The sequence below is a fragment of the Elephas maximus genome, chromosome 7 (genome assembly GCF_024166365.1).
Source record: "Elephas maximus indicus isolate mEleMax1 chromosome 7, mEleMax1 primary haplotype, whole genome shotgun sequence".
Classification (NCBI taxonomy): Eukaryota; Metazoa; Chordata; class Mammalia; order Proboscidea; family Elephantidae; genus Elephas; species Elephas maximus.
In genome coordinates, this window is record NC_064825.1 from 99129580 (window position 1) to 99145342 (window position 15763).

At 39.4% G+C, this 15763-nt stretch overlaps 1 protein-coding gene and 1 pseudogene across 3 annotated transcripts in view; one reads left to right on the top strand and one right to left on the bottom strand.

The window, feature by feature from the left end:
* Positions 1–15763, top strand: part of HSD17B12 (hydroxysteroid 17-beta dehydrogenase 12) — a 193374-nt gene that overhangs the window by 123135 nt on the left and 54476 nt on the right. The window lies entirely within an intron of this gene.
* On the bottom strand, positions 316–3330 carry LOC126078858 (uncharacterized; annotated as a pseudogene).

Genomic DNA, 15763 nt, shown 5'->3' on the forward strand with positions numbered 1-15763 from the left:
TAATACAATTGATCATTGAACGATATTAAAATATGGACATGTGAATCTTCGTGTTTTTAACTATACATTCTTGACTATTCTACAATTTGGATTATTTTTTCCTGCCTGCTTTATTTCTAGTCGCTCATTCTTTCTGCATATATTTAGATATAACCAAATCATAATAACCCTTTAAGGTGAGTAATGCCAACCCATTTTACAACTGAGGAAATGAAGGCTTAGATTGTGTTTCTCAGCTTTTTATTTTTGCCTCCGTGAGGAGAGCAATATTTTTCTTATCCTTCCCTCCACCCCATCGTGATTTTTTTTTTTTTTTTAATTTTTATGGTTTTGCTTAGCACACAGAAAAAATCCTTTCAAATGAGCTGTATATTCATTTTCTTCGCTGCGCAGTCTGGCATTGGGATTGGTGACTCTGATGGCCAGCTGGGCTGCTCTCTCCACGATGACTTTTTGATTCTAGGAGGAAACGTTGTGAGTAATCTCAGCACAGTAAGATTTTTGCACATTAGCAGTACTTCCAGCTCCTTGATGTTGTGGACCAGCAACTTGAAGAAGCCATTGGGCAACATGTGCTTTGCTTTCTTGTTGCTCCTATGACCCATGTTGGACATAAAGATCTGGCCCTTAAATCTTCTCCACACCCTGTTGTCAGTGCCTGTGGGCTTGAGCCAGTCACGTTTAATTTTGACATAACGGTCTGATTGGTGCTGGATGAACTTCTTGGTCCTCTTTTTGACATACGTGGGCTTCACCAGGGGCCATGATGCTGGAAGGAGATGGCTGCCATCTCCTTAGGCAGCGCTGAGGAAGAGAACCCCATCATGAAATTTTAGTATTAACACATATACCGTAATATCTGTTATGTACTGCGTGTATGTCTTAGTCATCTAGTGCTGCTGTAAGAGAAATACCACAATAGGATGGCTTTAACAAAGACAAATTTATTCTCTCACAGTCTAGTAGGTTACAAGTCCAAATTCAGGGTGTCAGCTCCAGGGGAAGGCTTTCTTTGTCTCTCTGTCAACTCTGGAGGAAGGTCCTTGTCCTCAATCTTCCCATGGTCAAGGAGCTTCTTAGGCATAGGGACCTTAGGTCCAAAGGATGCACTCTGCCCCCGGCACTGCTTTCTTCATGGTACGAGGTCCCCAACTCTCTGCTTGCCTATGTGGCACAGGCCACATTCCAGGGAAACTCCCTTTATGTTGGATCAGAGAGGTGACCTGAGTAAGGGTGGTGTTACAATCACACCCTAATCCCCTTAATATAAAATTATAATCACAGAATGGAGGACAACCACAGAGTACTGGGAATCATGGCCCAAGTTGATACACACATTTTTGGAGGGACATAATTCAGTCCATGACAAAGTATATCTATGCTTTATACATAAAAAGAATATGATTATTTTTGACCCCTTCCCCCATGAGAACCAATTTTTACCCCCTTAGGGGACATAGCACCCTAGTTGAAAACGTGTGGCTTTGAGACATGATGTGATGTGCTAAAGGTCACACAAAGAGAAAGTGGCCCAACTGAAATTTAAACCTTTATTTCTTTTTTTTTAAATCTACTAGTCCCTTGTGCTACATCTTCGCTTCTCGCTCTTATTACCAAGTACAGGTGCTTTTGCCGAGATGTCGGACCTTCTTATGGAAAAGATTCACCAGAAGATTTTTAAGGGAAAAATTGGGTTTTGAAAAGTTAGCCACCATTCTTCTAGAGCTATTGCTAGAAAGAAACAGAGTATCTAGTTCCAAAAAAATCTCTTTCTTGATAAATCTCTTTATCCCACTACCTGAAATAGCATGGACCTGGTAGTTGCCATTGTTTTCTTTATTCAGCTACAAAAGGAGGATAAATGAAGAGGAAATAGGATTTTTTAAAAAAATGTTTTCTAACATGCCTTTAGTCAAGGCTGCACCTGTCTTTCTCTTCCTGTAAAGGAATGATCTTTTATATACTATCTAGACAAGGCAATTAAAAAGAAATAAAGAACAGTTAAACAATGATAGCCCTGCACAGTACCGTGAGACCTTGGGGTAACCCTGGCTTTGATGTGCCATCTTTTTCTCATTTCTTGCCTGGTCCAGATCACTTACCATCATACCCCACCTAACTACACCACTGCTCACTTTTTAGGAGAACCAACAGGCAGAAGATGAAGGGAAAACACAGGTCTAGTTGTTGCCTTTGTGTCTGTATAGTCTCTAAATGCATTTATTGCCTGGGAAGCTTTCACTGAGTTTCTGTTATTTAGTCTAGATCTGGAATATTTAAAGCACCGTTAACATCTGTACAACTCTTGACTCTGTTTTAACTTCAAAATCAGTAGCAGCCATAACTTACTAGTTAGTACAGACCCTGCCAAGGTCCATCCTAAACCCCTTTCAAACTAGTAATGGACTGGCTTAGGCAGGAAGGTGGACCAAGGTCCCCTAATGAGAAGAGATTGGGAGAAAGTCTTAGCACTTGTTTTGAATTTGTGTTCTTAGAGAGTAAATTTCTGTCAGAAGTAGTTTAATTCATCCTGACTTTTCTTATGTTTGGATAAATCTTAGCAGTTTTTTACTATGTAACCTTGAAACTATAGACACCCTAGGGCTCTAACTTTGGAGAAGGACAATGTGGGACATTAGGTTGGAGGTTTACAAAAGGCAGTCTTCAACTGTTCTTCCCTGATCCTGTATATGGAAAGGCTTCACTATGAGTTTGGACACAATAGATCTGTTAAGGATGAGATACAGGGCACATGGTCCCCAAGCAGTTTTTCCTTACTTGTAGAATCCTAGGACTTTCTTCAATACATAAAATCTGATATTTAGACATATGGACTGATATTTTCCCAGCCTCCCTATGCTAATGGAACCATTGTTTTCATAATCCAGATCCTCTGTAATTTGCTAGCTGTGAGTTAACAGCTTGTACCCCACCCCCATCTCTTCCTCCACCCTCCCTCGCTGGCAATACAGTGATGAATAAGAAAGTACCTACTTTTATATAGTATAATGTTCTAGCAGGAAAGGCAACACTGAGCAAAATAGTTACCTGTACATAAGCGTTTTGGGAAGGGAAGGGCAGGGTGTAGTAAGAGTATAAAATGGGTGAGGGAGTTAACACAGGAGAAATGATGGTGTCTTGGTCTGGCCAGTGGGGTAGGAAAAAGAGAAGGAATCCAGAAATATTTAGAAGTAAAAGAAGCAGGACTTTGTGAGAAATTGCAAGTGGGGTGAAGAAGGGAGAACTCATGATGGCTTGCAAGTTTCTGGCTTGAGAATCTGGGTCAATAGTGCCGTTACCTAAAACAGGAAATCTTTGAGAAGGAGCCATTTTGGGTGTGAGGATCTTTTAAACTTGGGGTTCCTCCAGGATGTCCAAGTGGGGTTGTTAAGTCAATAGTTGGATATATGGGTATGTTAGTCATCTAGTGCCACCATGACAGAAATACCACAAGAGGATGGCTTTAATAAAGAAAAATTTATTTTCTCAGTCTAGTAGGTTACAAGTCCAAATTCGGGGCATCTGCTCCAGGGGAAGGCTTTCTTTGTCTCTCTTTCAGCTCTGGAGGAAAGTCCTTGTCTTAAATTTTCCCCTGGTTGAGGAGTTTCTCAGGCGCAGGGGCCCTGGGTACAAAGGACGCTCTCTGCTCCCAGTGCTGCTTTCTTGGTGATATGAGGTCCCCAACTCTCTGCTTGCTTTCCTTTCCTTTTATCTCTTGAGAGATAAAAGGTGGTGCAGGCCACACCCCAGGGAAACTCCCTTTACCTTAGATCAGGGAGGTGACCTGAGTGAGAGTGGTATTACAATCCCACAGTAATTCCCTTAACATAAATTACAATCACAAAATGGAGGACAACCACAGAATACTGGGAATCATGGCCTAACCAAGTTGATATACACATTTTTGGGGGGACATAATTCAATCCATGACAATGGATTTAGGTTTCAGTAGAGCCCTGGCCTGGAGATAAGAGTTTAGGGAATAGTTATCTAGGAGTAGTAATCTCATTGAAGCAGTGAGTTTAGAGATCACCCAGGGAAAATACAGAGCATGTAGAGAGAAGACAGAGCTCTTCTCAGTTCCGTACCCTCTCATCAAATGCTGCCTGGGATGTGTAGCATAAAGGGAGGGATATTTTTTGCTCCCATTTGGCAGTAGGAATACAATGCAAGCCACACAGGCAATTTTAACTTTTCCAGTAACCACATTTTTAAAAAAGTTTAAAAAAGGTGAAGTTTATTTTAGTAATGTATTTTATTTAACTCACTGTATTCAAAATATCATTTAATCAACATAAAATTTATTGAGATACTTTGCGTTCTTTTTTTTTTTTTGTACTAAGTTTGTAAAATCTCATGTGTCTTTGACACTCACAGCATGTCTCGGTTCAGACTGGCCACATTTTAAGTGCTCAGTAGCAAAGTGTGGCTAGTAGCTGCTGTATTGGACATCATAGCTGTAGTTCATCGTGATCTTTTCTCATCCTGAGTTTGTACTGAGAGCCCTAAGTATAATTCCTAGAGTTTTCTTATGCTTTAAAGCAGTGGTTCTCATCGGGGATAATTTGCAATGTCTGGCAATCTCCAGAGATGTTTCTGGTTGTCACTACTGGGTGGGGGGTGGGGTGCTACTGGGCCCAGTGAGTAAAGGTTACGGATGCTGCTAAACACCCTGCAACGCACAGGACAGCAGCCCCCCGACAAAGAATTATGAGCCCAAAATATCAGTGCCGAGGTTGAGAAACTCTGCTTTAAAATTACACTGTAATTAAACAGTTCTCATTGAATATTTACTAAAACACTCACACACACCCACACCTTTGTTTTTTATTTCTAATTGATTATAGATCGTAATAAAAATAATTACAGCTAACATTTACATAATCCTTTAAAGTTTTAAGTAGCACTTTCACATACATACATCTCTTATTCACTGGAGTATAAGTTTAGTTTTCGTCCTATTCTACCACAACTGCCCCACAGGGTTTCCAAGGAATGGCTGGTGGATTCGAACTGCTGACCTTTCAATTAGCAGCCGTAACACTTAACCACCGTGCCACTAGGGCTCCTTAAAAAATGATTATTATTGACAGTTATTAGTAAATATCTTACACTTACATTGTGTTGTAATTTTAATTCATCAAGATTTTTGAGGGAACTATTACAACTTTTGAGATCTAAATTTTATCTTATTACTAGGTCATATCTTAAGTCTATGAGTCTGAATTGACTCCACGGCAGTGGGTTTGTTTTTTTTTTTTTGTTTTATCTCAAGTCTAATCTTATACTTCCTTCTCTAGTGTAGCTATAACCCACTAGAACTTGTCAGGGACCTGTTATTTATATGTGTTCTTCCTCTTAGGATTACCACTTCATCTTCTTTTTTTCCACCCTCCTTCCCCCATTCAGATCCCACATACCTCTGTCTAATCTTATTTATTCTCCTTCTTCCTCTGCTTAATACCAGTCTTACCTTTATAATATTCCCTAAAATAATATATGTATAGATTGATTTCTAGTAAGATTTAACCATCCATATTAACTCACAGGAAGGAATTTTTCCTACCTGGTATTAATGAAACTAGTAATGATGAAGGGAAAAATAAACCACCAAGGTACACTCTACCTGTTTGAATAGCATTGAGCACCAAAATACTGTCAGTACTTAATTAAAAAAAAAAAATTAATATTTCAGAATTAGAAAGGAAGATGTTAAAGCCCTCTGTCATAAAAGAAACAATAAATTTTCGATAAGATAAATGGAAAGAAAACAGCCATGAATTGTGTGAATTCATGCTGTAAGGTCACCGTAACTTGATGAGACTCTATAAATCCTTAAGGTTGAGAAGTTGTATTCTTAACTGTGTTATGTAAAATAAGTAAGCAGCTCTGTCTTCTTTCAAGCAAATGCCAAGAAATACAGATTAGAGAAAGCTGATAAAACTTCAACTATTTAAAGAAAATGACATCAGTCCTGCTTTGAATAAGCAAACAATTGATGAACAAAATGTGATTGCTATGATGCTTACTTGATTCCTCAGGAGAGACTCTCATATGTGCACCAAATTGATTTGGAGGACTTTGCACAATACATTGTGGGGAGGTGTGATTTGCCAAGGCCAAAGGAAGGAGTAGCCTTGGGTTTGAAGCATGCCACAGATAATACTCCACTACAGGCAGTCCCTGGGTTACAAATGAGATCCATTCCTAAGTGTGTCTTTAAGTTGAATCTGTAGGTAAGTCGGAGCAAGTGCATACAGTTCTTATTTAGCCTTTCTTTAGTGCAGGAAAAGGCTGGAAGGCTTTTTAATGATTTAAAAGCTACCCATGCAGCATGTGAAGGAGATTGTGATGATGAATTTGTAGCAAGTAAAGGTTGGTTGAATTGTTTCAAAGTGAGGGTAAATTTGCCTTGCCTGTACTATGACTTTTTTAACTTTTAAAAAGAGTGAGATTTTTTATTCTAGAAGGAAAAATAGAAAGGTCCCACTGGAAAAAATACAGTTACTTAGTTTGTGATTAATTTTAAAAAAGAAAAAAAACCATAGCTTTATCCAAGCTTTTAATGCAGTCAAGACCAAGATTTTCCCCATGCCCAATGTTTTCAAGGTCCTCTCTGCTCATATTGTCATGGTTTATATAAGTTGTAGAGTCAGTGGGCACAGCATGACTTGTGATGCCATGCTGCCTTGGTGTATTCAGGATTATTTATCATCCATCAACCTTTTTGGTCCTGTCCATACACATTGCTTATAGCTTAATAAGAGGTATTATTTTAAGAACAATAATATGTATAAATAGTAAAAGTCGATTCCAAATAATCTCTGATCACTAAAGCTGAAATAAACCATATTCTCTTTTTTTCCAATGCCTTTTATAAGTGGATACTAATACACATGGTGGGTTATTTTATAATTAGTGTCCTTCCTTTCTCCCTCAACTGAATGCTTATATATCTGATTTTGTTATCCTTGCCCATGCAACTACTTTCCTCATTAAACTTTATGTTGTTGTTAGGTGCCATCAAGTCGGTTCCAACTCATAGTGACCCTATGTACAATGAAATGAAACACTGCCCAGTCCTGCGCCATCCTGACAATCCTTGCTTCTAAGAAGCATTCTGACTGTACTTCTTCCAAGACAGATTTGTTTGTTCCCTTATGGATTATGGGAAATACTTGGAAAGCAAGTGTAAAGTTTAGTATATCCCTATATTTTCTGGGTTGAAAAATAGTAGAGTGTTGAAAATATTTACCCTAAAAGACAGTTTGAGGAGAAATGTTGAATAGTTAAAATCATTCAACCCTGTCTCTGTTTATACTTAAGTTTTCGAAGTTTCTTAGCAAAAGATCCAAGTTGTCTTAGCTACTTGGGGAAAGGACCAATTAGCATCTACATGGCAAACTCCTATCAAATTCGGTTGAAATCCAGAAATGGTTTTCCCAAAGTATCAAAGGAAGAGGAATAGGTGTGGGCCTAGGAAAAGGAGCCAGGGGGCTGTAGGAACTATGTTGAAGAAAGCTTATCTAGGATTGCTTGGAAGGAAGGTGTCCAAGTCATCTAGTGCTTTAACAAAGAGAAATTTATTTTCTCAGTCTAGTAGACTAGAAGTCCAAATTCAGGGTGTCAGCTCTGGAGGAAGGTTCTTGTCATCAATCTTCCCCTGGACTAGGAGCTTCTCCATGCAGGAACCTCGGGTCCAAAGGACATGCTCTGCTCCCGGTGCTTCTTTCTTGGTGGTATGAGGTCCCCACTCTCTGCTTGCTTCCCTTTCCTTTTATCTCTTGTAAGATAAAAGGTAGTAAAGGCCACACTCCAGGGAAACTTTACATTGGAACAGGGATGTGACCTTCATAATTACCATCACAAAATGGAGAACAACCACACAATACTGGGAATCATGGCCTAACCAAGTGAACACATATTTTTGGGGGACACAATTGAATCCATGACAGAAGGGGAATTGAGCATGCTAGGAGGTGATGCTGCTTCCCAGTCCCAATTAATTAAGGAAATTACAATTAGAAAAGTCTTTTGCTTCTTTAGAGGATTTAAAAATAAATACATCAGGCTACAGGTTGTCTTTTTGCTTTCTTAGGAACTCTACTAATCAGAAATTAGTTTTAATATTGTCCTCTTTTGAAATGTGAATATCTCCAAAAGGGCCGACGATGGCATCTGTCATTTACATCTTAGTGGAATTAGTACTTTCAGTTTATTACCTGTTTGCTTCTTGCTGGATCAGTTGCCTTGAAGAAATGGCTATTTTAGTTAGTGGAAGAGATGGAGAAGTCATTTTGGCATGGAGAAGGAAAAAGGAAACTCTAATGGGTGATCAGAGAGGGCTGCTGAGATGGAAGAACAGAAGGGGAAAAAAAAAATTGAGAGGGCACCAGAGAGAAACTTCATATGCTTGGAAGTACTCCACTACCTGGCCTTTCCAAAGGGTCAGCAGTTCGAATCCACCAGGTGCCCCTTGGAAACTCTATGGGGCAGTTCTACTTTGTTATATAGGGTCGCCATGAGTCGGAATTGACTTGACGGCACTGGGTTTTTTCCACTGGTTTTAGGTATAAAATGTCATGGACTCAAAGAGTAGAGGCTGTTAGCCTAGGGATATAGGAAAAGCTTACAGGAACATGATAGGATGATAATTTTGGGGGGGAAATTTTTTTATACCAGGGAGTGATTTTTGTGCCTTTTAGGGGTTTAGGACACTTCAAAAACTTTGCTTTCCTTCTCTATTTGTTGAGTGATTGATTTAGTCAATCAGAATCAAGGTTCCAGGCATAGAGCAGTTAAAAAAAAAAAAAAAAGACAGACATTGTTCCTGTTTTCATGGAAGACAGCCACTGAACAAGTAATTGAGAGAGTGTTGAATGTGTTACTGAGGAAGGTAAGGGTATCAGAGATCACTTCCCTGAGAAAGTGATATTTAAGTTGAGACCCAAAGGCTGATTAAGGCTGGAGGAAGAGTTGTGGGAAGGGTTTCCAGGTAAGAAGCAGCAGCATATACAAAAGCCATGAGATGAATGTGCTTGGCATGTTGGAGGAACTGACAAAGACTTGTAAGTCTGGAGCATGGGTTGCAAAGGGACAGTGACAAGAGATGAGTCTGGAGATAAAGCAGGGCCAGATCATGAAAGGCTTAGAAGACTTTATTGGAAGGACAACGGAAAGCCATTGTGGAGTTTCAAGTGGTGAGTTGACATATTAGAATTTTAGAGAAATCGTTCTGCCTCTTAAGCGGAAGAGCACGAGAATTGATGAATTAATACAAGGAGACCGGTAATGCTGTTGCGGCAATGAAACATAAGATGTTGATGGCTTATATTCATTGGAGATGAATAGAACTGGACTGACTGGAGAAATGTTTAGCAAATAGAAACAGGACCAAGTTCTGATGAGGGAAGGGCAGAAAGAGTGAATAATAATTGAGCTTTTTTTTTTTTTTAATTATTATTTGCCAACATTCATTGAGCATTTTTCTGTGTCATTCACCGTGCTAAGACATTTTTATGCATGAATCTCATTTAATCCTCAACAATCCTATAAGACCCAAACCCAAACCAAACCCGATGCTGTTGAGTTGATTCCGACTCATAGTGACCCTGTAGGACAGAGTAGAACTGCCCCATAGGGTTTCTGAGGAGCGCCTGGCAGATTCGAACTGCCCACTGTTTGGTTGGCAGCCACAGCACTTAACCACTATGCCACCAGGGTTTCCATCCTATAAGATGGTTATTAATATTTCTATGCCCATTTTATAGAGATAAAACAGACTTAAATACATTCTTCGAGGTCACCGCCACAATCACCACTACCAGTATCAGTTGCCGTCAATTTTGACTTACGGCGACTCCATGTGTTACAGAGCAGAATTGCCCTCCAGGGGATTTTCATGACCATGACCTTTTGGAAAGCAGATCACAGGGCCTGTCTTCTGAGGCACCTCTGTATGGGTTTGAACTGCCAACCTGTAGATTAGTAGCACAGCGCTTAACCGTTTGCACCACCCAGGGACTCCTCCAGGTCACGCCAACTAGTAATTAGCAACTTTTAGGTCTCACCTGACAGGTGCTATTTCCCTAAGATAGGAAACCTTGGATCAGGAGCAAATTCTGTAGAGAAAAGTGATGATTTCACTTTGGGATATGTTAAGCTTTTGAGGGCTGTGAGACTCAATTAGCCGGTTGGATCGCTGGCGTGCAATGCCCTTCTTCACTGAAGGGGAGCCTCCTTTGTACTGAAAGAGGTAGAAGAAGCCTGGTATAGCCATTCATGGCAAGCAGGATAGCTACACAGATTTTCTTTTTTTTTCCATCAGGAACATTATCAGACTAAGCACAGTGCCTTGTGGTTCCATTAGATGTGTTGACTGAGATTGAATTTCTAAAGTGAGCCTCAGATTTTTAAAATTCAGGTGTATTTCCTTTTACTTGTAAACCACTAATAGTATTGATTAAAGCAGAACCTTTAACTTAAAAAATGGGTAATTAGCTGTGATTTCAGAAATGTAAATAGAACCGTAATTCATGAAATTGCTAAATGTTTCTCCCATTAGTATGATTCAGCTACCGACTGCATGTTATCCTTCTCTACCCATGCCTTCTTCCAAGTTCACGTATGGCGAGTCTTACCTAGTTTTGTAATGAGGCTCACATAGCAATTGATAATTAAACAGTAGAAATGAAATGTTCTATTGTGTTGCTTCTGCCTTGGTCTTAATTTTCAGTTTCTGATTAAAGGCACTGCAAATTCAAAGCTTTGTAAACTCTCTTTTATTTAGAAATTGCTTCTCACAAGTGTATGAAAACTGTAAAGTTTGCAAAATGTTTTACATAGTGTTCCAAATATCATCTGTCAGAGTAGGAACATGTGCTAGCTACAGCAATATGTTAAATAAGGCAAAGAAGGAATTTTTCTCTGCATCACTTCCCAAACTCTCTGTAGACTGTAAGACTAGATTGACTTGAATGAAATAAAGAGGGCAGAGGAGCAATTACGATAAATTGAATTAGTATAAACAGCTATCCTGGTTAACTGCTGCCCTGGCCTGTGTCTTTCAGAAGGCACTTCACTTTAATGCTGGTCATATATAATAAAAGCAGGGATCTTGACTGTCTGAGACTCTGCTCCATCTCCAGCACCTAGAACAGTGCCTGGCACACAGTAGGAGTTAAGTAAATATTTGCTGAATAAATAATGACCACAGACAATCACAATTCTTCCTCCTCCATTTATTAGCATATTAATAATCCCTAGATATTAGGTTAATGATTTCATGCATATTACCTCATTTAGTTCTTAAATTACTATCCCCATTTTATATACAGGGAGGAACCTGAGACTTAAGTGGGTGAAGTCACTTGCCTTTTCTTAGAAGCTGGTAGTAGTAGAGCCAGGACTAAAACCTGGGTCTGTTAGACTCTGAGGTCCATACTCTTAGCTCAAAAGCTTCATTCAGGGCAAGTTTTCCCCCATGTTGTATGTACACTATTAGTGAAGTCTGCTTTTAAAAATTCAGTTTATTTTGAATTCTAACGAGATGGTAGCATTTTCTTCCTAAACAGTTTTTATTAATGAACTCCAGTAAGTCCAAGCTGCCCTGAAGGTATTGGCAAAAAACAAGCCTCCAGGAATTGATGGAATACCAACTGAGATGTTTCAGTAAACGAATGCAGTGCTGGAGGTGCTCACTCATCTATGCCAAGAAATTTGGAAGATAGCTACCTGGCCAACTGACTGGAAGAGATCAATATTTGTGCCCGTTCCAAAGAAAGGAGATGCAACAGAATGCAGAAATTATTGAACAATATCATTAATATCACGAACATGTAAAATTTTGCTGACGATAGTTCAAAAGCAGCTGCAGCAGTACATCAACAGGAAAAAAAACCCCCAAACCAAACCCATTGCCGTTGAGTCAATTCTGACTCAAAGCGACCCTATAGGAGAGAGTAGAACTGCCCCATAGGGTTTCCAAGGAGTGCCTGGCGGATTCAAACTGCCAACCTTTTGTTTAGCAGATGTAGCTCTTAACCACTACACCAGCAGGGTTTCCCATCAACAGGAACTGTCTGAAATTCAAGCCAGATTCAGAAGAGGACGTGGAACAAGAGATATCACTGCTGATTGATGTCAAGTAGATCTTGGCTGAAAGCAGAGAATACCAGAAAGATTTGTACTTGTGTCTTATTGACTATGCAAAGGCATTTGACTATGGATCATAAGAAATTATGGATAACATTTCAAAGAATGGGAATTCCAGAACGCTTAATTGTGCTCATGCAAAAGCTGTACATAGACCAAGAGGCAGCCATTTGGACAGAACAAGGGGATACCGTGTGGTTTAAAATCCGGAAAGGTGTGCATCAGGATTGTATCCTTTCACCATACCTATTCAATCTGTATGCTGAGGAAATAATCTGAGAAGCTGGACTATGTGAAGAAGAACAGGGCATCAGGATTGGGGGAAGACTCATTAACAGCCTTCAATAAGCAGATGACACAACCTTGGTTGCTGAAAGTCAAGAGGACTTGAAGCACATACTGATGAAGGTCAAAGGCTACAACCTTCAGTATGGATTATACCTCAACATAAAGAAAACAAAGTCCTCAGAACTGGACCAATAAGAAACATCATGATAAATGGAGAAGATATTGAAGTTGTCAAGGATTTCATTTTACTTGGATCCACAATCAATGCCCATGGAAGCAGCAGTCAAGAAATCAAACTATGTATTGCTCTGAGCAAATCTGCTGCAAAAGATCTCTTCCAAGTGTTAAAAAGCAAAGACGTCACTTTGAGGACTGAGATGCACCTGATTGAAGCCATTGTATTCCGTTGTCTCATATGCACTGGAAAACTGGACATGAATAAGAAGACTGAAGAAGCATTGATGCCTTTGAAATATGGTGTTGGTGAAAAATATTGAATATACCGTGGACTGCCAGAAGAACAAATTTGTCTTGAAATACAACTGAAATGCTCGTCGAAAACAAGGATGGTGAGACTTTGTTTCAAGTACTCTGAACATGTTATCAGGAGGGACCAGTCACTGGAGAAGGACATCATGCTTGATAAAGTAGAAAGTCAGTGAAAGAGAGAAAGACCCTCGAGGAGATGGATCGACACAGTGGCTGCAACAATGGGCTCAAGCGTAGCAACAATTGTGAAGATAGCACAGGACCAGGCAGTGTTTTGTCCTCTTGTACATAGGGTCGCTATGAGCTGGAACTGACTCAATGGCACCTAACAACAACAGCAACAATAGGCTTTCCGTTTGTCTAGTTTTTAATTTGAGTGCTGGAATTGGATTAGGACACCTAACTACAAATGTGACAGAAATGTAAACTTAACATTTTCTTTTTGTTGTTGTTATTCCTCAATTTTTTTTTTTAATTGTGCTTTAGGTGAAAGTTTACAGAGCAAATTAGTTTCTCATTTGTGTATTGTTTTGTGACATTGGTTGCCAACTCAGCAATGTGTCAATGCCCTCCCCTTCTGCACCCCAAGTTCCCTGTTTCCATTCATCCCTTTCTGCCTTCTCGTCTTTGCTTTTGGGCTGGTGTGCCCATTAGTCTTATATCCATGATTGAACTGTGAAGCCCATTCTTCACATGTGTTATTGTTGGCCCTATAGACCTGTCCAGTCTTTGGATGAAGAACATTTGCTAATTTGATAGAATGAGAAGGAAAGAGAGGAGAGACGAATACTTTCTATTATTCGATACATACTGGGAAGCCCACCAGGGAATGTATTTTTAAGCCACCTTAATTTTTTATGTCTCTGATTCATGAGGAACAAGAAGCAAGTTGAAGTTGACCTGTGTGTGGTTATCTGTCTGTTACTACCGTGGTCGCACAAATGGATTTTTATTTTCTAGCGATTTATTGTTTGCTTCTCCTCCATGCCTAGCCCAGATACCAAAAATCTGATTCTCTAATGACATTATTATCTCTGTAGCAGCTGGTTTTGATAGGGGATTCTAAATCCAGTGAGGTCAGCTGTAGCAGCAAATGAATTTAGGAGCAGAGATCTCCTTCTACATGTGTTATATGCTCTCTCTTTTTTTTTTTTAAATATGAGATATGAAAATAATTTTAAAAAACTAAAAAAAAAACTAGTATGATATAATTCAGAATTTATGTAACATTAAGAATTACTCTATGGGTATTCTGGGTCTTTTAAATACAACACTAATTTCTAAAGTTTGGATGGGGAACTAGAGGTCTTTGTTGCTGAACATAGCTCACTGATTGCCCTTCCCCGCGAGGGTCAACTGTATTAGAGCTGATTCTCTGCCCGCCTCCCCATTCTCTTTCCACCCACCTGGTCCTTCTTCTTGGTCTGTCTTCGTCTCTGCTCTCTGTCTGCCTCATCCCTTTTTTTGAGCTCTTCCCAATCTTAGAATTCAGATGAGAGACTGATGGGAAAGGTTTTATATTACTCCTGAAGGTCCTGGGGTGTTTATTGGGATAGTGTTGGGAGTTCTGAGATTGCATGGACATCCTGTATTTTCTGAAAGAATGGAACATGCTGGGTTACATGAGTAAGAGGGTTTTGAAAGTCCCTGAATAGAAAAATTTTAAATGTCTCTGTTGCCTCACTTTAAGAGTTCAAGGAAACTCACTAAGGAACCGATTTTTAATGCTAATTTAAGATATTACTGTTTAAAAGGGATTTTGACTATCTGAATAATGTTGGAACAACTGGTGGCATTGTTTGGTGTGGTGAATCCTGTAATGAATCCAGTAATATATAAAGATGGCATTGCATGCACCCACTGTTAGTGAGATTGTATTATAACGGAAATATTTCTATCCTTCGGTCTTACCCAAAGCCTGTTTTCCTCCTTTCGCAGTTCCCAGCAAGCTTTCTGCCTGCTGTCTGGTTATTGCTGCCACCTAGTGTCTCAAAATAAAATTGAATTTGCCTTTTCCAAAAGATTTGCACTGTACTGCTGTTTATGAAAATAGCTATTTGAGAGCAACAGTTGTTTTTCTATGTACACATAAATGATAGCACTCTGAGGTGATTACTTATTGTAGAGAAATTACGGGTAGCATGCAGTCCACAAACAAAATGTGGATCTAGTAAAGCAGAAGAGATTCTTAGAGTCTTAGAGAGAACATAAGGGATTTAGGAGTCCTAATCTCTAGTATAAGACAAACTGCCAGTATGACCTTGGCATGTACTTACCCTCATGAAATTGAACTTGATGCTCTGAAGATCTATTCCAGCTTTAGCATTTTTTTTCTTGTGTACGTTTTGATTATAAAAGCATACCCCTTACTCATAATGACCCCATAGCGTTTCCCAGGCTGTAAATCTCTGCAGAAGCAGACTGCCATATCTTTCTCCTGAGGAGCGCTGCTGGTTTTGAACTGCTGACCTTTCAGTTAGCAGTTGATCGCTTTAACCACTGCGCCACTAGGGCTCCTTATCCTTTGTATATGATCCCATTTATTTCTTTGAGCTGAAGGTCTCAATGTTCAACATGTTTTTTAATAGAACTATATTAAATAGATATTCACATTTTCATTGTGTGAATAAATAGCTTTGTTGGCTTTCCTTTGCTCAGTTAGCAGAGACAGAGTCCAAGTTACAACCTTAACCAGAGTAACACTTCCCTGCTTGCTTAGTTGTTCCTGGGCTTCATTACCTTGACTTTGTGTTTGTAGTGTGTGTTAAGATTGTGAAGTCAACTGGGCTGCTTACAAAGTTCATGATTTTCTTTTTTAAACCAAAATCTGAAT